Source organism: Lepidochelys kempii, chromosome 1 (assembly GCF_965140285.1).
Source record: "Lepidochelys kempii isolate rLepKem1 chromosome 1, rLepKem1.hap1, whole genome shotgun sequence".
NCBI classification, from domain to species: Eukaryota; Metazoa; Chordata; order Testudines; family Cheloniidae; genus Lepidochelys; species Lepidochelys kempii.
This window is the reverse complement of record NC_136380.1, coordinates 162,148,070-162,170,329: the sequence shown is the minus strand read 5'-3', so window position 1 is coordinate 162,170,329 and position 22,260 is coordinate 162,148,070. Positions and strand designations below refer to the sequence as shown.

The following is a 22,260-nucleotide window of genomic DNA, read 5'->3' as shown; positions in this document are numbered from 1 at the left end:
TATTGGTACCCCATGTTATAAAACAATAGCAAATGTTTTCATTTCATTGGCACTGTGTAACTCATCAAACAGGAAAGAAGCCTTCTATAATGTAAATGCTGGCTTCCTACGGAAGACATTTGGTCCTGCCCAAAGAGAAGGCCTTTGAAATCAAATGAGCTACTTTGACACCGGGATACCGGGAGGAAGCACAGGCAGGAATGTCTGTGAGGGGAGGGCTCCTGCCTCATACTGGCAATGAGGGGCGATCAACAGGTTATCTCAAGTGCTTATATACAAATGCACAAAGCCTTGGAAACAAGCAGGGAGAACTGGAGGTCCTGGTGATGTCAAGGAACTATGACGTGATCGGAATAACAGAGACTTGGTGGGATAACTCACATGACTGGAGTACTGTCATGGATGGTTATAAACTGTTCAGGAAGGACAGGCAGGGCAGAAAAGGTGGGGGAGTAGCCCTGTATGTAAGGGAGCAATATGACTGCTCAGAGCTCCGGTACGAAACTGCAGAAAAACCTGAGTGTCTCTGGATTAAGTTTAGAAGTGTGTGCAACAAGAGTGATGTAGTGGTGGGAGTCTGCTATAGACCACCGGACCAGGGGGATGAGGTGGATGAGGCTTTCTTCTGGCAGCTCACGGAAGCTACTAGATCGCATGCCCTGATTCTCATGGGTGACTTTAATTTTCCTGATATCTGCTGGGAGAGCAATACAGCGGTGCATAGACAATCCAGGAAGTTTTTGGAAAGCGTAGGGGACAATTTCCTGGCGCAAGTGCTAGAGGAGCCAACTAGGGGGGGCGCTTTTCTTGACCTGCTGCTCACAAACCGGGTAGAATTAGTGGGGGAAGCAAAAGTGGATGGGAATCTGGGAGGCAGTGACCATGAGTTGGTTGAGTTCAGGATCCTGACGCAGGGAAGAAAGGTAAGCAGCAGGATACGGACCCTGGACTTCAGGAAAGCAGACTTCGACTCCCTCAGGGAACGGATGGCCAGGATCCCCTGGGGGACTAACTTGAAGGGGAAAGGAGTCCAGGAGAGCTGGCTGTATTTCAAGGAATCCCTGTTGAGGTTACAGGGACAAACCATCCCGATGAGTCGAAAGAATAGTAAATATGGCAGGCGACCAGCTTGGCTTAATGGTGAAATCCTAGCGGATCTTAAACATAAAAAAGAAGCTTACAAGAAGTGGAAGGTTGGACATATGACCAGGGAAGAGTATAAAAATATTGCTCGGGCATGTAGGAATGTTATCAGGAGGGCCAAATCGCACCTGGAGCTGCAGCTAGCCAGAGATGTCAAGAGTAACAAGAAGGGTTTCTTCAGGTATGTTGGCAACAAGAAGAAAGCCAAGGAACGTATGGGCCCCTTACTGAATGAGGGAGGCAACCTAGTGACAGAGGATGTGGAAAAAGCTAATGTACTCAATGCTTTTTTTGCCTCTGTTTTCACTAACAAGGTCAGCTCCCAGACTGCTGCGCTGGGCATCACAAAATGCGGAAGAGATGGCCAGCCCTCTGTGGAGATAGAGGCGGTTAGGGACTATTTAGAAAAGCTGGACGTGCACAAGTCCATGGGGCCGGACGAGTTGCATCCGAGAGTGCTGAAGGAATTGGCGGCTGTGATTGCAGAGCCACTGGCCATTATCTTTGAAAACTCGTGGCGAACCGGGGAAGTCCCGGATGACTGGAAAAAGGCTAATGTAGTGCCAATCTTTAAAAAAGGGAAGAAGGAAGATCCTGGGAACTACAGGCCAGTCAGCCTCACCTCAATCCCTGGAAAAATCATGGAGCAGGTCCTCAAAGAATCAATCCTGAAGCACTTGCATGAAAGGAAAGTGATCAGGAACAGCCAGCATGGATTCACCAAGGGAAGGTCATGCCTGACTAATCTAATCGCCTTTTACGATGAGATTACTGGTTCTGTGGATGAAGGGAAAGCAGTGGATGTATTGTTTCTTGACTTTAGCAAAGCTTTTGACACGGTCTCCCATAGTATTCTTGTCAGCAAGTTAAGGAAGTACGGGCTGGATGAATGCACTATAAGGTGGGTAGAAAGCTGGCTAGATTGTCGGGCTCAACGGGTAGTGATCAATGGCTCCATGTCTAGTTGGCAGCCGGTATCAAGTGGAGTGCCCCAAGGGTCGGTCCTGGGGCCGGTTTTATTCAATATCTTCATAAATGATCTGGAGGATGGTGTGGATTGCACTCTCAGCAAATTTGCGGATGATACTAAACTGGGAGGAGTGGTAGATACGCTGGAGGGGAGGGATAGGATACAGAAGGACCTAGACCAATTGGAAGATTGGGCCAAAAGGAATCTGATGAGGTTCAATAAGGATAAGTGCAGGGTCCTGCACTTAGGACGGAAGAACCCAATGCACAGCTACAGACTAGGGACCGAATGGCTAGGCAGCAGTTCTGCGGAAAAGGACCTAGGGGTGACAGTGGACGAGAAGCTGGATATGAGTCAGCAGTGTGCCCTTGTTGCCAAGAAGGCCAATGGCATTTTGGGATGTATAAGTAGGGGCATAGCGAGTAGATCGAGGGACGTGATCGTTCCCCTCTATTCAACATTGGTGAGGCCTCATCTGGAGTACTGTGTCCAGTTTTGGGCCCCACACTTCAAGAAGGATGTGGATAAATTGGAGAGAGTCCAGCGAAGGGCAACAAAAATGATTAGGGGACTGGAACACATGAGTTATGAGGAGAGGCTGAGGGAGCTGGGATTGTTTAGTCTGCGGAAGAGAAGAATGAGGGGGGATTTGATAGCTGCTTTCAACTACCTGAAAGGGGGTTCCAAAGAGGATGGCTCTAGACTGTTCTCAATGGTAGCAGATGACAGAACGAGGAGTAATGGTCTCAAGTTGCAGTGGGGGAGGTTTAGGTTGGATATTAGGAAAAACTTTTTCACTAAGAGGGTGGTGAAACACTGGAATGCGTTACCTAGGGAGGTGGTAGAATCTCCTTCCTTAGAGGTTTTTAAGGTCAGGCTTGACAAAGCCCTGGCTGGGATGATTTAACTGGGAATTGGTCCTGCTTTGAGCAGGGGGTTGGACTAGATGACCTTCTGGGGTCCCTTCCAACCCTGATATTCTATGATTCTATGATTCTATGATTCTATGACACATCAAGGGTATATCAACACTGCAATGTAAGCCCAGGGTTAGTGGGACATGAATCAGCTGACCTGTGTTAAGGAACCCTGGGCGTGAGCATCTATGTTATATTTTAACCCTATGTGAAGACTTTTCTAGCCCTTGCTTGAATCTAGGGCTCTGGTGTCCACACTGCAAAGTAACCATATCTCACAGTTCCTAGTGCCCCCTGCCTGAAATATGGCTTCTCTAGCCTTAGGACCATGGTAGGAAAATTTTACTGCCCGCCCTGCACGTTACCAGGAAGAAGCTCACTTTGTAAAAGGCTTGATTGGGTCGCTCTCCTTTGCAAACCCAGGCTCTCTGATAGTTTGCTTGCAATTCAGTGATCAGAAGTTAATGGGTTAATGCTGATCTGAGTTGCTGCCATTTGCAAAAGTGGGGGGATGGCTTCCATTTTCAATGGAGTGGATTACAGTTTGTTGGGATAGAAAGGACTAAGGAAATTGTCCCATGGAATTGTGGGATACTTCTGTCTGACTTCCGGGACCTGAGTCAAGCAGGGCTGTGTCTACACTGCAGAGCAATAGGACTCGGACCCTGGGTCCTGGCGTAACTCGAGCTCAGACTTTCCAGACCAGCAGGGTTCTGGGACCGTGGGTCCAAGCCCTGGGTTAGCACAATTGCAGTGTAGGTGCAAGGGGGGTTAGGCTTCAGCCCAGGTTCAAGCACGGGCTTATGTTGCAGTGTCGACATACCCCAAAAGAACAAAGACATTGTTAATTGCACTCTTCATTCTCTCCAGGAAGAGGAAACCTGTGCATGAACTCATCCCATCAGCTTGGGCTCTGGGGGAGAAGGGGATAAAAATCCCTGAAAAGGAGAAACTTGATTATTTTTGCTGCTTGGACTCTGAAGGGGCAAGAATCACCAAGCATAAGCAAACACCCCCCCACCCTGCTGTTTTGCCTGGGTTAGTCCTAAAGACATATGGAGTTTGCTTATTATAGAAGTTTCTATCCTCTTTCGGAACTTAAGAGTGTAACCCATTTGTGTGTGTAAGTTTATCTTCCTTAATCTTATAAATAACTCTCTTATTTCTTTTTCCTACTTAATAAAGCTTTAGTTAGTTGGTTACAGCAGTGGATCTCAAGCTTTCCAGACTACTGCACCCCTTTCAGGAGGCTGATTTGTCTTGCAGACCCCCAAGTTTCACTTCACTTAAAAACTCCTTGCTTACAAAATCAGACATAACAATACAAAAGTGTCACAGCACACTATTACTGAAAAGTGCTTACTTTCTCATTTTTACCATATTTTTATAAAATAAATCAATTGGAATATAAATACTGTACTTACATTTCAGTGTATAGTATATAGAGCAGCATAAACAAGTCATTGTCTGTATGAAATTTTAGTTTGTATTGACTTCTATAGTGCTTTTTATGTAGCCTGTTGTAAAACTAGGCAAATAGCTAGATGAGTTGACATGCCCCCTGGAAGATCTCTGCGTACCCCCAGGGGTACGTGCACTCCTGGTTGAGAACCACTGTGTTACAGGATTGGCTACAAGTGTTGTCTTTGGTTTGAGATCTGAGTACAATTGATCTGAGGTAAGTGATGGGTCCTTTGGGACTGGGAGTAACCTGAATATTGTTGTGATTACTGGTATAAGGGACCATATATCACAGAAGTAAGCTTACCTGGAGTGGTAAGATAGATTGGAGTACCCAAGGGGACTTGTTACTTGGTTAGTGAAAAATAATTATAGACTATATAACCAATGTGGGGTTTGTCCCTTATTTCCTGACAGGCTGCCCTGAGGTTGGCAATCACATTCATGAGCCACCCAGGACAGCATGACAGGGAGTATTTAAATGTTTTTAGTTATGTCTTATAAGATCCTCTGTGTGCACCTGGCAGTATGCATGCCCCCAGGAGAGCTGGGTGAATTTTTTCAGACTGCACCATTTTTTGCTGAAAAATGCAGATTTGAGTTCACCAAAATATTTTGTGAATTTGCAGAATAGCTTCAACAGAAAAGCTCCCTCTAAAATACTGAAAAAATGAAATATTTTGTTCTGACATTTTTGAAACACATTTCAGTTTTTTCAATCTGAAATAACTTTTCGTTGATGATTTTACCTCAATACCATTTAAATTTTTTTTTAAAAAAACCCATTCCTCTGAAACAAAATGTTTAGTTTTGGGTGGAATGAATATTTTGTTTGACACAAAAACCAATTTTTTTCAACTTTTTTGGTTAATCAAAAAACTAATTTTCATTTTGGGTTGACCCTGAAGAAACCAAAAAATCGATTATTTGCACTGCTCTGAAAGTGAGCAGCAGCTCTGTGTGACTTCCAGCACTGCAGTTGTTGGATTTCTGCAGTTCCTTAATAGAATACAAAAAAGGCCAATGCATTTTGCTGATTAGCTGGGAAGGGAATAAAGGCAGTTGCACCATATCTGTGTGAGACCGTAAGTGGCAGCTTGTTTAACACAGTCACTGACACCGAAATTGTCAACCACCTGCCTCAGAACATTACAGCACAAATAACGCTGGTTGTCTTGGGGAGCTGCTGTGATGTTTTTCATTCTGTTGGCTTCTTCCCCTTATGGAAGGTGTTCAGACAGACTAATCTTTCTCTTTCATCCCTCCCTTTCTGAATTTTGAACAAAATCCTGTTTGTAATTGGGGCTGCGTTTGCTCTTTTTTAGGCTAAATAATTAGACCATCAGTAACCCTATCTCCTTTCCTCTCCCAAAAAACATTTAGTCACAAAGACCAGCTCCCAACCTCCCTTTTCCATTCCCAGCAATTTACAGGCTGAAAAGAAAACATAACTGAAAATGATGCTTGAAATGAGGGTCACAAGGTTTTAAGCACCTCATCATTTTGGCTGGGTTGCTATTTTGTTTTGGACTATGGTATTTTGGTGTCCTGATGCCAGGAAGTACAGAAATGCTCAACATTGAAAAATATGACTTAGCTCTTACATAGCACGTTTCATTATCCAAGAGCTTTTCAGACATTAACTAATTATTCCCCCTACTGTCCCTGTGAAGTAGGTAGATAAAAGTTATCCTGATGATTATTTTTCCCACTTTATAGATAGAGAAGTGGAGGCAAAAAGTGAGGGCCTATTTCAACATGATGCTGTGCATAGACACTGACTCCGTGGATGCTCCAGGGCTGGAGCACCCATGGGGAAAAAAATAGTGAGTGCTCAGCACCCACTGGCAGCCTCACTGATCAGCTCCTCCCCTGCTTTCCCCCAGGCAGGGCCCACTAGTGGGTGGGAGATGCTATCAGCTCCCCGTCCTTCCTGCCAGCACCTCCTGCCTGCAACGATCAGCTGTTCAGCAGCATGCAGGAGGCACTGGGGAGAGGGGAAGGAGCGAGCGCAAGAAGAGGCAGGGCGGGGGGAGGAGCGGGGGCAAGAACAGGTGGGGCAGAGGTGGAGGCTTGGGGGAAGGAGTGGAATGGGGGTGGGGTCTGGGGCTGAGCGGGGCTTGAGCAACCCCTGGGGAAATCCCAAAGTCAGTGCCTCTGCTGTGCCCTCTCAATTCCTGGCATCAAGCAACATTCTGGCTTAGGCTCTCAGGGTATGTGTACCCAGTAAAGAAAAACCCATGGCTGGCCTGTGCCGACTGACTCGGGCTTGCAGGGCCGTTCCGTTGCTGTGTAGCTGTTCAGACTCAGGCTGGCGCCCAAGCTCTGGGACCCTTCCACCTCGCAGGATCCTAGAGCTCAGGCTCCAGACGAAGCCTGAAAGTCTATACAGCAACGGACTACACAGTCTACACAGCAACAGCCCAGCAGAGGGAGGGCATGTCTACGCAGCAAAGAAAAACCCATGGCTGGCCTCTGCCAGCCAATGCGGGCTCATGGGGCTGGCACAGGCCAGCGGTGGGTTTTTCTTTGCTGTGTAGACATGCCCTCTGCAGGCCTTGCATCAGGACTTCAGAGCACTGCTCCCCAAACTTGTTCCTCCATTTGTGCAGGGAAAGCCCCTGGTGGGCCGGGCCGGCTTGTTTACCTGCCACGTCCGCAGGTTCGTCCGATCGCGGCTCCCACTGGCCGCGGTTCGCTGCTCCAGGCCAATGGGAGCTGCTGGAAGTGGCGGCCAGTACGTCCCTCGGCCTGCGCTGCTTCCCGCAGCCCCCAGTGGCCTGGAGCAGCGAACCGTGGCCAGTGGGAGCCGTGATCGGACGAACCTGTGGACGTGGCAGGCAAACAAACTGGCCCGGCCCACCAGATGCTTTCCCTGCACAAGCGGTGGAATAACTTTGGGAACCACTGCTTCAGAGTTTGTTTAGACTACAGTTTGTGGCCTTGTCTACATAAGAAAGTTGCACTCTAAAGGTATGAGTTTTTTCAACTGATTAAGTTAAACTAGTCCAAAAAGCTATATAGACAAACTGTTTAATCCACGCTTTTTCTAGCTTAGTTTATAAAGGATTAGAAATCAATTTAAACTAAACCACTGTTACTGAAATAAGAGTCTCCACACAAGACTTTGTACTTGATTGTCTAAACTGGTTTAAAAACATGATGGTTTAAAAACAATTTTAAACCAGTACAAATTTCTCATGTAGAGATTGAAAACGCTGGTGTAGACACAAACTACTAATCTCTCTGTCCTGGAACAAACACTGTTTCGTGTCTAAACTAGCATTTAATCAACCGTGTGCTCAACTCACTAGACCATGGTTTTCATGAAGAGAGAACTGAATTTTCCTGAACGGGCAAAAAGACTTGATCATGATTAGTTTTTATTTCATCCCAGCTGGTCTAACTGTAACATTCCGTTCTCACAAATCTGTCAAGTAATCTCATGGCATTTGATTCTGGACTGCTGAATTTAAAGCCTAGTCTAAACATAAAATCCTACTATGATTTTCAATTTTTCTCTCCATTATGTGGATGTTACCAGAACAGGCTGAACTGATGTCATGCTTTTTAAGTAATTCACATTTAGATGGCACAAGAGCCTTCAGCCAGCATAGCCCATACATCTTAATGGAGCTAGCAAAGCTCAGCATGAGCACCAATAATTCAAATCTTTCACAGCCTTTAGAACTCTTGCGCGAAAAGAGTAGTTCTACTTTTTAACATAAATCCCTTGAGTTTTGTAGGGGGAAGATCTACCTCCAATATGTGTGTGTGTTGTATTTTAGGGATTTGTTCATAGGGATCAGAAAAACACAGGTTGCTTTTGTTAGAGACACTAACTGAAGGAGTACACTGAGATAAAAGAGGAATTCTATGTCTTTTGTAGGCAGGTACATAGAGTGGTACCCGTTTAAATGAGTGCCTAATAAAGGAACTGACCTCTTAGTTGGAAAGATTTCCTCTGAAGTAAATGAGAATGTATAGCCCTTTGAAGTGAGTTCCTGATAAAGAAATAGACTTGTTCTAAGAACAGACCTGTGCATCCAAAAAAAAAAAGAAAAAAGAAAAAAGAAAATTGAGATGATAAAAATATAGTTTGCTATGTGCTTAATAAGTTTGTATTGTTCCTTTATTAAAATGCATTTGAAGCTTATTAGAGAAGACGAGGCCCATGACAGAGGGGTAGCACTTTGCCTGGAGTAACACAGACGTTCAGTTACTGGCCATGGTCTCTGACTTCCTCGGCCAGCAGGGGTTGGGATAGCTCTGAAGGTAGAAGTGTTCAGTGGAAGTGGTGGGCAGGATTGATTCTTAGTGCAATGACAAAAACTTAGAGGACCCTCTTGGAAAAATAAAATATCTTAAGGCCAAATTCTGCCTGCTGGAGTGTGTGTATGTGTGTGTGCATATACAGCTCCCACTGAGTTGCACACTGTATGCTATCCAAGAAGTGGGGAGGCCAAAACCGAAGACAAAAAAAAAGAAGTCCTCTCCAAACAGACCCCAGCCAGCAGAGTGCCTAGTTCTCTTAGTGTTCTAAGAGGCATGCAGGCCTTTTCTCTTTCCTTTAGACAGCAAATTAGGGAAGGAGCAATTTAGCCAAGTTTATAAGGCTCTTTTCTCAGAGCCTTGAGTCATACCAGACAAACTTATATTCAGAAAATAAAGTCTCTAAGACCCAAATCAAGTTAATGTCCTAGGGCCTACAGCCCATAGCAGCCAACAGTCCCTTCTCTAAGCTGCCTTTTTCTGTTTATATATCCCAGCCCTAAAGGTGGGATGCTCCTTGACTATATCCAGGCAGTCTTGGCTGGGAGCGCCAGACTGTCCCTTAAAGCGGTAGAACACACATCTGTGGGTTGTATATAATTTGTACTGAACTAGCATTCTGACTTACTTTGATATTAGTGTTTTAAACAGATGAATGCCACTGAATAGCCACAATACCCTGTGGGTTTCTACTGTCCAGTTAAATTTCATTGATTACTACAATTCCTTCATCAATAAAAAAGAACAACTTATAAATATGGGTCAAATTCTAAGTAAGGATCTCTTGGAAGTTAAAAGGAGTGACCTGGCTAATGTGCTTACATTATCTCTGTGATTAGTCAGATACATTTACAATGGCCAGTTTGATATTTTTGGTTAATATCAATTATAATATTATCAATAATACAAATACTTATTTTCCCCTCTTGTGCAGTGTTGTAGCCAGATTGGTTCCAGAATATCAGAGGGACAAGGTGGGTGAGGTAATATCTTCTATTGGACCAACTTCTGTTGGTGAGAGGGACAAGCTTTCAAGCTTACACAGAGCTCTTCTTCAAGTTCGGTCTAAGCTGGGAAGCTTGTCTCTCTCACCAACAGAAATCAGTCCAATAAAAGATATTACCTCACCCTCCCTGTCTCCCTGTTTCCCCCCCTCTTCATTTTGACTTATAAGAAACTAGAGTTTCCCTTCATAAGGTGCAGGCTCTGCAAGGGTGGTGGTGTTTATATAGGCTCCCTTAACTGAGGGGGTGCTTAGCAATTGCTAGTCAGGTTTGCAATGCCAGTTCCCCAGCTGCTGCTGGATGTTCAGATAGCAGCGGTGGTCACCTTTTTGCCACCTGGGCTTGGCAAATAGCCTTAAATGCAAGAGGTGCTTACTTGATGCAGTCAAATGTTTCAGAACTTGATGTAGCAGTCAATGAGACTTACCCTGAAAACTTTGCAAGCATGAGGATTTTCCTTTTCTTCTTTGGAGTTTTCAGGGGGATCAAAATTAGCCTGTGTTATGAAGAAACTACCACATTTCTATGAAGAAAATCACTGAGACCTGCAGAGCTAGGGTTAGAAGCTTTGCTTTGGTTGCCAAATCTTAGCAATTTTTATAACAAATCTTGTGATATCCTGGGGATGGAAGTTGGTTCTCATCAGTTTCTGACTTATGGCTTCAGTCACGTGAATTTTTACCCATATCTAAAATGATTGCTGTCTCGTCTCACGTCAGTGGTGCTGGAGCTATAAACTATCCTCAGCAAGATGGCCAGCGTATTTTTTGACATTTACATGTGAACATGAGGCTGCCCCCCTCAGAGGTGGCTGCCTCCCATTGTTTCCACTGGGGCTGAAGCCAGGCTGCACTTGGAGAGGATGATGTCCCCTTACTCCTGGGTGAGGGCCTGGGAAGAAGCAGGAGAATCTGGAGGTGCCGGGAATGATACTGGGATGGTCACATCAGGGACTAGAAACAGGTGAGGAAACTATGGAGAGTCAGGGAAGTGTGTCTGTGTGTGTGTGTGTGTGTGTGTGTGTGTGTGGGGCGAACGGGAGGCAGACTGAATAGGTTGTATGTTCAGGTGAATGTGGGAGAGCAGGAGGGAGATTCGGGACAAAGGAGGACCCTGGGGTACAGATACTGGAGGCGGATCACTATAGAGCAAGAGAAGCAGGAGGCAGCAAAAGTAAGTGGTTTTGGAAGGTTGGGAGAAAAGTTGTTTCTTGTGTTAAAACTTCAGTGGGTTTGTGCATAGTTGGGGTGATGCTGTGGTGCTACAGATGAATGTCTGTATCTCCTTCCCCATAACTTTTTGGGCAAAATTACTCCACTGTTGCAATAGTTCTCTAACTTTTTACTGAGATGACCCACCACCTGCATTTTGTCTCTTTTTTGCAACCCACCATCACATATATACTGTATGCCTTCTCCTCTTCTGCTGCTGCTTTGTTCTTGCCCTGCTATGGGGGCACTGACCAACCACAGCAGCACCCTCTGCTCTGGCACTGCAACCTTAATCCTGGCCTGGTGCAAATGGGAGGCCCCTAGGAGGGAGCGGTATTAGAGTGCAAGCCCTCCCCACATACACCCTGCAGCAGAGGCTCCTGTGCCAAGGGGCTTGGCCCACCTCCCAGCTCCGGGCACTGTGACAGGGCACATGGGTTTACAAAGCCACTCAGGTTTGGCTCAGTTGTCTCTCTGTTATGACGGACAGGTGACTGGGCCAAATCTGAGTGAGTGGCTTTGTTACCTCATGCCCAGGTTCACAGTGCCCCAAAGGTTTAACCTGGCTGCCCTTCCATCATAACGGAGGGCTGGCTATGCCAAATCTGAATGATGCTGCTACCCCATGCACCATGTTGCAATACTCAGGGTGGGGTGCTGGGCCCAGTCCCTAGGACAGGAGCTGCCACTGCAGGCTGAATGCAGGGCTGACCTCACTCTCCATGTCTCCCCTCTCACTCCAGGCCTCCTCTCACTCAGGGCCCACAACCCATTTAGAACCTTCCCGCGTCCCACTGTTTGGGAGATACTGAGCTACTGGAAGGACCCTGATGCTCTTTCTAAGCAAAAGAGGGCAACATACTCTCACAAACACAGAAAGCCCAATCCTAGTCCCTCTGAAGTCGGTGGCACAAAACAACTCCTGCTGAGATCAGTGGGAGCAGCATCGGGCCTACAAAAAGTGGGTAGCAAAGGAGGAGATTGTTTCTATTTTTAAATATTTAGGTAGCATTCAGATACAATAGCCTTGTGGACCATTTAAGTACTTTGCAAGACTGAAATCAAGGAGAAGAGAATTGGGCCCTAATCTATCCAGGACAAAAATCACTAATAAGTTTAATTACAACCTGTTTTCTTCAAATGTAGCTAGGTTTCCAAGGATATTTAATAATACGAAAAGCCTGAAGGGGCAATAACAAGTCGCTGGTGAGCTAATGACAAACGAATGAGCAAAAGTCAAAATTTCAATTTTTGTAATGGCCTACAACTCACATCAAATTGTTTTTTATTTCCTTCAGGCTTGGCAGAAGCATTCTCCTTTGCATTCAGAGTAAATCTCATAATTTTCAGCCTAACCCAGTTTTTCAAAGCCAAATGTATGGGAGTGCTAAGATAGGGATTTAAAATGGAAGCTGTTTGCCGTCTTAATTTTGGAAAAGCTAGGGCCTTTCAGTAACTAACCAAATACAATCTGTTGGGAGTATTTAAAGGAATAAATAAACAGTTTATTTAGAACCAAACCTGTCCTGAACCATGCAGTTTTATCCTAGGTATTGAATATATACAGTATGGCCCAAGTGGTAATTGTTACTTTTGAGGAATTGTTGCATGAGTATAATGAGTTCCACAGGACTCCGATTAATGTTATGAGCTTGACACTGACCCTCTATACCCAGGAGATGTGACACAAATTTTATTAGCAATGTGTACGGAGTATGAGTTAAATGGAGTCTGTGGAATGGCAGATATGGAACATAAAACAATTTATACATATTTTTGTGTTGGTGCCAACCCCATCCCAGGTAGTACATAACATGACTTCTTTCATCAGATTCTTGGTCCTGAAATGGTGACCTCTCTAGCCCAGTGGTTTTCAACCAGGGGTACGTGTATCCCTGGGGGTACGCAGAAGTCTTCCAGGGGGTACATTGACTCATCCAGATATCTGCCTACTTTTACAACAGGCTACGTAAAAAGCACCAGCGAAGTCAGTGCAAATTAAAATTTCATAGAGACAATGACTTGTTTATACTGTTCTATATACTATACCCTGAAATGTAAGTACAATATTCCAATATTCCAATTGATTTATTTTATAATTATATGGTAAAAATGAGAAAGTAAGCAATTTTTTGGTAACTGTGTGCTGTGACACTTCTGTAGTTTTATGTCTGATTTTGTAAGCAAGTGGTTTTTAAGTGAAGTGAATCTTGGGGGTACGGAAGACAAATCAGACTCCTGAAAGGGGTACAGTAGCCTGGAGAGTTTGAAAGCCACTGGTCTAGGCCAAACCCAATTCCTTTATTCTGGGCTGTTACTTCCCTCTCTGTGTTCCCCTCCAATTCATGAGACTGACACTTTGTGGAAGGACAGTACAAACAGGCAACTACCTCAGGGACTGATTTTCTACTGCTTTATGAAGCAGGTGATAGGGAGTGCTGACTGTCAGAAGCTGGGACTGGACAACAGGGGATGGATCACTCAGTAATTGTCTTGTTCTGTTCATTCCCTCTGAATCATGTGGCACTGTCCACTGTTGGAAGACAGAATAGTGGACTAGAAGGACCATTGGTCTGACCCAGTACAGCCACTCTTGTGTTCTTATATTCACAGTGGAATGTCGTCCTCTCTGTGATGTGCCTGACTGTTCACAGCCTAGGGAGAGTTCCATAGCTGCTATTGCATTCAAAAAGAACAGGAGGACTTGTGGCACCTTAGAGACTAACAAATTTATTTGAGCATAAGCTTTCGTGAGCTACAGCTCACTTCATTACATTCAAGTTATTCTACCCCTAACACCCACTATTTGATTCAAAATAAAAAAATGAGTAAGTTGGTTCATCTTCTGAGGCAGTCTCTCTCCCATCAACAAAGCATCATTAAAGTAAAGCGGAAGAAGCACTGCTCTTTTTGGCCACCGATCACAATCTGTGATCTGTGGGAGAATCTTTGGGAGGGACGGCAAATGGGACTTACCTGCTTACCTATACACTATTGGCAGTGAGGCAGGGAGAAAGATGTAATAATAATACAAAGTGACATCTCACTCTCCTGACACCTTAGCAAATGTCTACAGTAGAAAAAAGCTGGGGGATAGATACTTCTAATGGGTTGTTATGTAATAGGAACTCTTGATTCTCTCACATTTCCCCTCCTTGTGCAGTTGGACAGCCCCTCAGGATAATTTTATTAGCATGTACAGTATATTAAGCAGTTTCTAGAAAAACTTCTTTGTAGGAGAAAGTGTGGCCCAGTAACCGAGGGATGCAAGAGAACCTGGGTTTGAATCCGAGTGCTGTGTGACCTTGGCTAAGTCACTTAAACCTTTCAGTGGCTCAGTTTCATAATCTGTATAATGGAAAGAATGATACTTACCTACCTTTATAAAGAGCATTCATATCTACAGATAGATGTGCTGGTTTCTGTGGGATGTTAACAACACTGGTACCAGTACCAAGGGTGCTAATAATGATTCTCTTTGTTAATCTTTAGCTTGATCTTTGGTCTGTACAGAAAGCTAATGTCAGTTGCTATGGGACTTTTCTATACCTGGTGATGAAACATCTAACAGGTGCAATCTGCTGACAGGTTGTGTCTTCCCAAGGAAGGAGATGGATTTTTTTCTACAAGCATGACAGTTACTGAGCCTGGGCCACATTAATATATTTACTCATTGTCTGCTGCTCACAGAGCCCTCTCCAAGCTCAGCTAACAACAGCTGGCAAGCCATTAATAACAGCTGACTGTGATAAATGTCTGTTCACTACAACTGACTTCAGCATTACATGGCTGACCTGAGTTTAGGCAACCAGACTTTAATAGAATTCACAGGTAAATTAGGTACAAGTCCTTATTGGAGTGGTGCTGTGGTTAAATGCGCAATCTCTTGTCATGTGTGAGCAATTTTAACAAATTGCCCTGTTTCCTTGCTTTTGCCTTCCCTCTCTTTTCTCTCTTGCAATTTCCTTGATTATTTGTTTCTACATCTGGCATTAGTGTATGATGTTAGCAGTCATGTTTCCCTGTCAAAGAGTTAAGGAACATGGTTCTTCCATGACCCCACCCTTCCCTTCCGTACAGATTAATCACACTGGATTATTGGATCCTGCAGAAAAAAGCCCCAGTTCAATATACTAATATACTCTGTGGCTGGCATGGGTGTATTGGAACAGATGTGTGTTGTCTCCAGGATGATGGAGGTGCAAAGCTAAACTGAGCAGTTCTGATTCCTGCATGGTTCACACAATGGCTCTCCTAATTGGTAGAATGAGCCGATTAACCATTTTGTGATAATGTACTAGGAGTGTTTGTGATGAGTCTCTCCTTCAACTGAAATGGAGGTGCTACCACAAAGCCCTTCCTTACAGTGCCAGGCTTATGTATGTTTTAGAGTAGTGGTTCTCAATCAGGGGTATACAGAAGTCTTTCGGGGGTACATTAACTCATCTAGATATTTGCCTAATTTTACAACAGGCTATGTAAAAAGCACTAGCGAAGCCTGTACAAACTAAAATTTCATACAGATAATGACTTGTTTATATGGCTCTATATAGTATACACTGAAATGTAAGTACAATATTTATATTCCAATGGATTTATTTTATAATTATATGGTAAAAATGAGAGAGCAATTTTTCAGTAATAGTGTGCTGTGATACTTTTGTATTTTCATGTCTGATTTTGTAAGCAAGTAGTCTTTAAGTGAGGTGAAACTTGAGGTATGCAAGACAAATCAGCCTCCTGAAGAGCCGCTGTTTTAGAGGAGGAGCAGCAAGAATTGCCTTGAAGTGGAGGGCCTTTAGCTGCAACATTCAGACTCCCTTTTTGCCTTCTTCCTGAAAAACCAAGGGAAAATACGTTCTAGCTCAACCACAGGATATAGGCTTGATGCAGGAATTGCAGGGTGAAATTATATGTCCTATGTTATACAGGATGTCAGACTAGATTACCATAATGGACCTTTCTGCTCTTAAAATATATGAAATTCCTGCTACTCTTCCTGCAATGAAGCTGCCACTGTTTTCACTACTTCTGTTCTCTTCCTATTTACAAAACTGTTTGGCTGTGGTCAAGTCATTTAACCAGTGCCTGTCTCCTGAGCTGTAACACGAGGTAAGGTTTGTGCAGTGCTTTCACTATGTAGAGTGGATAAGGCAGGCAATGTGGGGTCTATTCCTAGCGGTGTCAATGATTTGCTCTGTGACCAGCCAAGTCCCTTAGGGTATGTCTACACAGCAATTAAACACCCTCAATACAACACAGGTCAGCTGACTTGGGCTTTCAAGGCTTGGGCTGCGGGGCTGTAAAATTGATGTGTAGACATTCAGGCTCAGTCTGGAACTCTCCTTCTCAGCGTCCCAGAGCTCAGGCTCTTGTGGAAGTGTGAACATCTACATGGCAATTTTTAGCCCCGTGAGCTAGAGTCAGCTGCCCAGGGCCAGCTGTGGCCGTGCTGTGGGTCTTTTATTCCAGTGTAGATGTCCTCTGAGGGCCCAGTTGTGCCTGGTGCTTACATGGCATGGGAGGGGGTCCAACATCCCATTTGCCTTTGCAGAGCCCACATGAGAAGGCCAAGCATAATTGAGGTCTTTGCTCTCAGAGGAATACAGGGACTAATCCCTCTTTCTTCATTTGGGCGTGCAAAGTTACCAAAAGGCAGGGGAGAAACAGTCTCTCTCTGCACTACTGCCAGCACCTTTTAACTTATAGATCGCTATGTAACAGCCAAGTATTATCATTTAGTACTAGTCGATGAATCACTCCACTAAGTGGAGAGGCTTATTCTGACGTTCTGTGGGTAACTTGTTCTAGTGCAGCTAAACTCTGTGAATATGTTTTTAGGGCTCAAAACAACAGGCTCTGTGGAATGGCTATTTGGGTCTCCTGAAGTGTCAGCTTGGAATGAGTGACAAACACGAAGGCTTTGTAGTAGCAAGGCAGTGAAATCCCTAGTTTTCCTTCCCAACCAACCCCATTAAAGCTCCTGGATTTCAGGAATAGCTGAACTGCACTATTATGTGTTTTCATTCCTCTGTTTTCAGTGATTGATAAGCCTCTTGTTAGTTGAAGGTGAACTGAAGAGAATACATATATTGAATGTGAGTAGGAAGGCCTTCATATTATCTGTGAGAGTCCACCAAATATGCAACACTGGAGATGGATTCTGCATTTGGCATTAAGTTCCACCATGCTGCCATTCTTTTTCTACTGATCCAAGGGCTTCAAATGGGGGGTGGGGGAAACTGTGAGACTGAAACAAGCACTCCGACACTACTGTCATGGGGGCCATGTAGGTAGTAGTAAAAACAGCCTCAAGCTCTAGCAAAATAAAAGAAATATGTGGCATAAACTACAGGATGGTGGTATAAAGATTTTATTGCCACCTGTCCTGGAAGATCTGTATAACACAGGTGTCTCTCTACCTTTTGTGAATGGTATAATCACATTAATCCATGTGTTCTGCCTCATCTATCAGATTATCTAGTGGTTGCAGTAGGGTACTTAGAGGGAGAGCACCTGAGTTCTCTTTTCTGAGAGAGGTAGTCTGGTTGACTAACACTCTCTCCAGAGGTTGGGGCACTAGCCTGGGGCTTGGGAATACAGGTTCAGTTCGCATAGGCTTCCTTAGGGTATATCTACATTGCAACGTCATTACAGCACATGTAGACACACTCAAACTAGCTTTAATCTAGCTAGATCAAAGTTAGTTTGAGTAACAGTAGCAGTGAAGGTGCTGCAGCATCAGTGGTGTCACGGGCTAATCCTGCCTGCCTGGGAACCTGGGTACACACTCTAGCAGCTAGCTTGTGCCACCTGGCCCTGCTGCTATGGCTTCACTACTGTTGGTACCCAAGCTAGCTAGGTTGAAGCTGGCTTGAGTAGGTCCACCTGTGCTACAATCACACCTTCCAATTGTAATATAGACATACCCTCTTCTCTCTGCGCATAAGTTCCGCATTTCTCAAATGCACTTCCCTACCTCACAGGAGTGAAGATAAATACATTAAAGATTGTGAGTGCTCAGATACTATGATAATGAAGGTCGCATTAGGTACCTTAGCTAGACTCTAACAATGAGTCGATGTACGACCTTTAATAATCACTCAAGAGAGGGATCTCACTTTATCTATGCCTTAGTTTACCTATCTGTATATGGGGCATGTTTACCTTACAGGGATGTTCAAAGACTTGGTGTTTGTGAAGCCCTTTGAAATCCCTTGTTGAGAGGTTGAAGTATTATATTTGCTGTAAATAACATTTACAGAAATACTTGTCTGGCGCAACACAGAAGGAGGTAAAGAATGGCCCAATATCCAGATTTTAGCTGCAACAATTCACTTAGCCCTTGTGATTTTTTTTTAATAAGATGTGATTTGAATAAATAAACTGTTCAGTCCTGTAGATTGATGAGGCAGATTCTCTGTGGAGTCAAGCTCCTGCTGAGCTTACCTGGGTGGGGGTCTTGGAAAACTGGCTCCCTGATTCTCTGCTCCAGCACAAGTTAAAACAGACTGTAGTACCCGGCAAAAGTTGGAGTAGTGGGGGCTGAAGGAAAGGAGGCGTAGAAGCTGGCTTTGGCAGTTGTTTGTCTACAGGGCAATCCCACACACTTGGGATATATTCAGGAGGGAATTTAGAGGAGGCTTCTGTGTTGCATTTGTGCCACGTGAATCAGCAGAGAATGTGCTGTCTATATGCAAGGAATATAGACAAAGAAGAAAAATGACCATCCTAATGGAAGCAGCCTGAGTCTCTCCACCTCCTCCAGAGTGTCTGCTCTGTATTGTTCTGAGTCAGAACTATAAAGGCAGGGATGGTGCTGAAGCCTTATTAACTTTATCTGTGGCTCATCCTACAAATGTCTTGTCCTCCATTTTGGATTCCTTCTCCAAACAAACATAGTTCCTGTATAAAAAGCAGCTACAAGTAGGTCTGCTTCAAGCAAAAGAAAGGTAATGGGAAGAAATAAAATGCAAGAGGGATGTAAAATGCTGGGAGCATATCCTTTCTGTCCAGCTCACCTGTTCCCAAATTAACAAGTAAGGAGAGAAAAAGGGAGAAAGGAAATTAAAGATTTATTCCCTGGAATTCACCAGGGCAAGGAGTATTTGAGACTTCTTTGTCACAGGCCCTTTGGCTCTAATGCAATTATATGTAATCATCCCCCTTACAATCACATTTTCATCTGCTTATGTGCCTTTCCTCAGGGTGTGTGTGTGGTGGGTTATTTTTTTTTGGAATTACCTTTGTGTTTGAGTGTAATGATGCTTACAGTTTTGATCCTTCATGAGGGCTGGTTTAGTTTTTGAAGATGGGCCTGAACCAGATAGCTGAGATCTAGATCTCAGCTCTGTCTGCAGTGTTCAATGATTTATGGATTCTTGGTCTCAGTTTAGCCAGACATAACATTTAGATCCAGATCTGGATCCAGGTTCCAACTCAAATTGTTCTCAAAATCAGATGCAAAGTTTTGTGTTCAGTGCTATTTGTAACTTATTTTTGTTACTGTTGCATAGCTTTCACTACCATATAGTACTCCAGTCACCATGTTTTTGCTCCTCCTTCAAATACTGATGCAAAAGTAAAGCAAAACTCATATGAATAAGTGTATCTACTTGGTAGTATAAATTTTATTTTTATATATAAAAACTCTTTAAGAGGAATAAATAACAGCAAATGAGATACTTACCCAACCCCCCCCCCCAGCCCCAAACAAAACCAAAAAACTACCCTGCCCTGGCTATGCTTTCATGTACCTCTGGGTCCTTCATTGTGTCCTGGCTTCTCTGTGGCCCCAATCCTGCAAAACCATTATGCATGAGGTTTGCTCTGATGAAACTCATTGCAGAATTGGGGCCTAAATCTGTGTCTAAGGACCTGATCCTATAAATCTTTAGGCCCAGATCCTTAAAGGTATTAGGCACCTGACTCTTAGTGATTTAAATGGTAGTTAGGTGCCTAACTACCATTTAAAGGATCTGGGCCTTAACTCACTTGAGTGCTGCCATTGACTTAAATGACTAAGGTCTACTAATATGTATAAGGATTTGCAGGATTAGGTCATTAGATGATAAATTTCTTGTGGCAGGGACCGTCTCTGCACTCGTGAACTGTACTGTACTGAGTTCATTACATGCTTAAATAATAATACAAAAGTAAGAAGGTTTGATCCACTGTTCTTAATGTACATATTTTATTTTCATCATGCAAATATTTTATGATGAAGACTTTGTTTAAAAAAAGACCTAGACAGACTCCTCACATGGGAGAAATATTTGGTAACTATTGAATGCTATGTTGTTTAACAAGGGTGTGTTTGTCACTCTGCTCAACTAGGAAGTTCAGTTCTTACAGTACTTGATGGTTTATATTTGCTTTATGAAGAGGTGGAGTTATGATAGATGTTTGCTTTAGTCTCTCCCAACCAAAAGGCCCCTACCCTTGATTGCATTTACCTCTCCAACTACTGCCCATCTCCCATTCATCTCTAAACATATTACACTTGGTGTCTACAATCACTATCTGAAGTCTCTCCTCCATTTTCATCCTAGATCCACTCCAATCTGCCCCCGATCTCCACTGAAACGGCTCTTGCCAAAGTATCTAATGACCTCTTCCTAGCCAAAGCTCAGAGCCAGTACTCCATCCTTGTCCTCCTTGATCCATCAGCTGCCTTCAACACAGTTGGCCATGTTCTCTTCTTGAAATCTTCTCCATTGACTTCTGTGACACTGTCCACTCCTGGTTCTCATTCTACCTCTCTAATTGCTCCTTCTTTATGTCCTTCAGAGGATCCTCCATTTTGTGTGAGGGTTTCACAGGGCTCTGTTCTTGGTCCCCTTCTCTTCTCCATCTACACCTGATCTCCAGGTAATTTAATCTGTAAACACAAATTCAATTCAACATCTCCGTGCTGTCGACTCACAGATCTTCCTCTCTGTTCCAGCCTCTGTCCAGACAAAAATCTCAGCCTGTCTCTTTGACATCTCTTCATGAATGTTGAAACATGGATAAAACAGAGCTCATAATTTTTCCCTCTGGCCCTCCCCCCTACCTTCTTTCTTGATCATTGTGAACAACACCACCATCTTGCCTGTCACTCAGGTCTGTAACCAGGGCATCCATCTTTGACTCAGACCTAGGGTGACCATATTTCCCTATGCTGAATACGGGACACCTGGTAAAATTACTCCTATTCAAGCAAGTTCCACGGCAATCAATCAGAACTGTACAGTACAAAGATTCAAATTAACATCAAGTTGACTGAGCCCATGTTAAAAAGAAATACTGCGTAGTTGGGATCTTTTTATTTACCTTCTTATCTTTAAGGCTTTAGGGCTCACACGGAGAGGGGTGACACACACACCCCTACCTCCCCCACTTGGGGAGAGGTCTCGCATACACACACGGGGGGAAGTGACCGACTGATCTGACCCTCCCTGCTCAGCCCTCTCTGCCCTCCATGCCTGGCCGGGCCCCTGGGATGAACCCATCTCTCCTGGTACCTGCTGCCACATCTTCCTGTGGCAACACATGGAGGGGGGGGCGGCATGCAGGGTCACATGCCCTACCACTCGGATCAGGGTTCGCACCAGAAGGTGGCCAGCAGCAACTTTTCAGCACTGTGCAGAAGGAAAGGGGTGGGGTGTGGGGGAGGGATGACCTGGCCTGTGTCTTTGCAGAGCTCATCTCTTTTTCTCCCCCTCTCCTCCCCTCTGGCTCAAAGCAGCTTGCCCCTTCCTTCCTGCCTGCATCGTGTCGAAAGCCAGCTAACACCTCCAGGCTGCTACTGGCCACCGACATACCCCAGCCGCCTCTTGCCCCCACCTACAGCATGGGCAGGAAGGGGTTAAGCCCTAAGGATGCATTGTGCACCAGGGCCCAGGGAACCTGACTGCAGGGGCTTCAGCAAACCCAGTCAGAGAGGTAGCTCAGCAGAAGAGGGTGCCTAGAGAATGGAGCAACAGCACGCTCCCTGGGGGCAGGGCCCAGGGCACTGGAGGGGCAGGTGAAGGGCTGCAGTGGAGCCTGCAGGGTCAGGGCATGAACAGGTGGGAAATCACTTCCCCCCACCACTCCAGAGCTTAGCTGAGGGGTGGAGAGGTTTTCCTGTGCCAGCACTGTGTCGGGATTTGGCCCATGCAGGGCTCGGTTCCTCCTGGCCAGCGCCCCAGGCCGGAGGGTCTTGGGCTTTCCTGGGGTGCCGTCCCAGCCAGGGGCAGTGGGGGAAGGAAGGAGCCTGCCGGCCAGGCTGTTGGTGAGCTGAGTGCTACGACCAGGGG

General features: G+C 44.7%; 1 protein-coding gene across 9 annotated transcripts in view; it reads right to left on the bottom strand.

Annotated features, from left to right (window-relative positions):
• The window catches only part of KCNJ6 (potassium inwardly rectifying channel subfamily J member 6), a 237,209-nt gene that overhangs the window by 80,312 nt on the left and 134,637 nt on the right, over window positions 1-22,260 (bottom strand). The window contains exon 1 of one of the 9 annotated variants that reach the window (XR_012160922.2): window positions 14,354-15,454. The exons of 7 other annotated variants lie outside the window; for them this stretch is intronic. The gene's annotated coding sequence lies outside the window, so the exon portion shown is untranslated. Of the gene's footprint in view, window positions 1-14,353; window positions 15,455-22,260 lie in introns of those variants that run through there. One more of the 9 variants, XR_012160927.2, reaches the window with a different exon arrangement.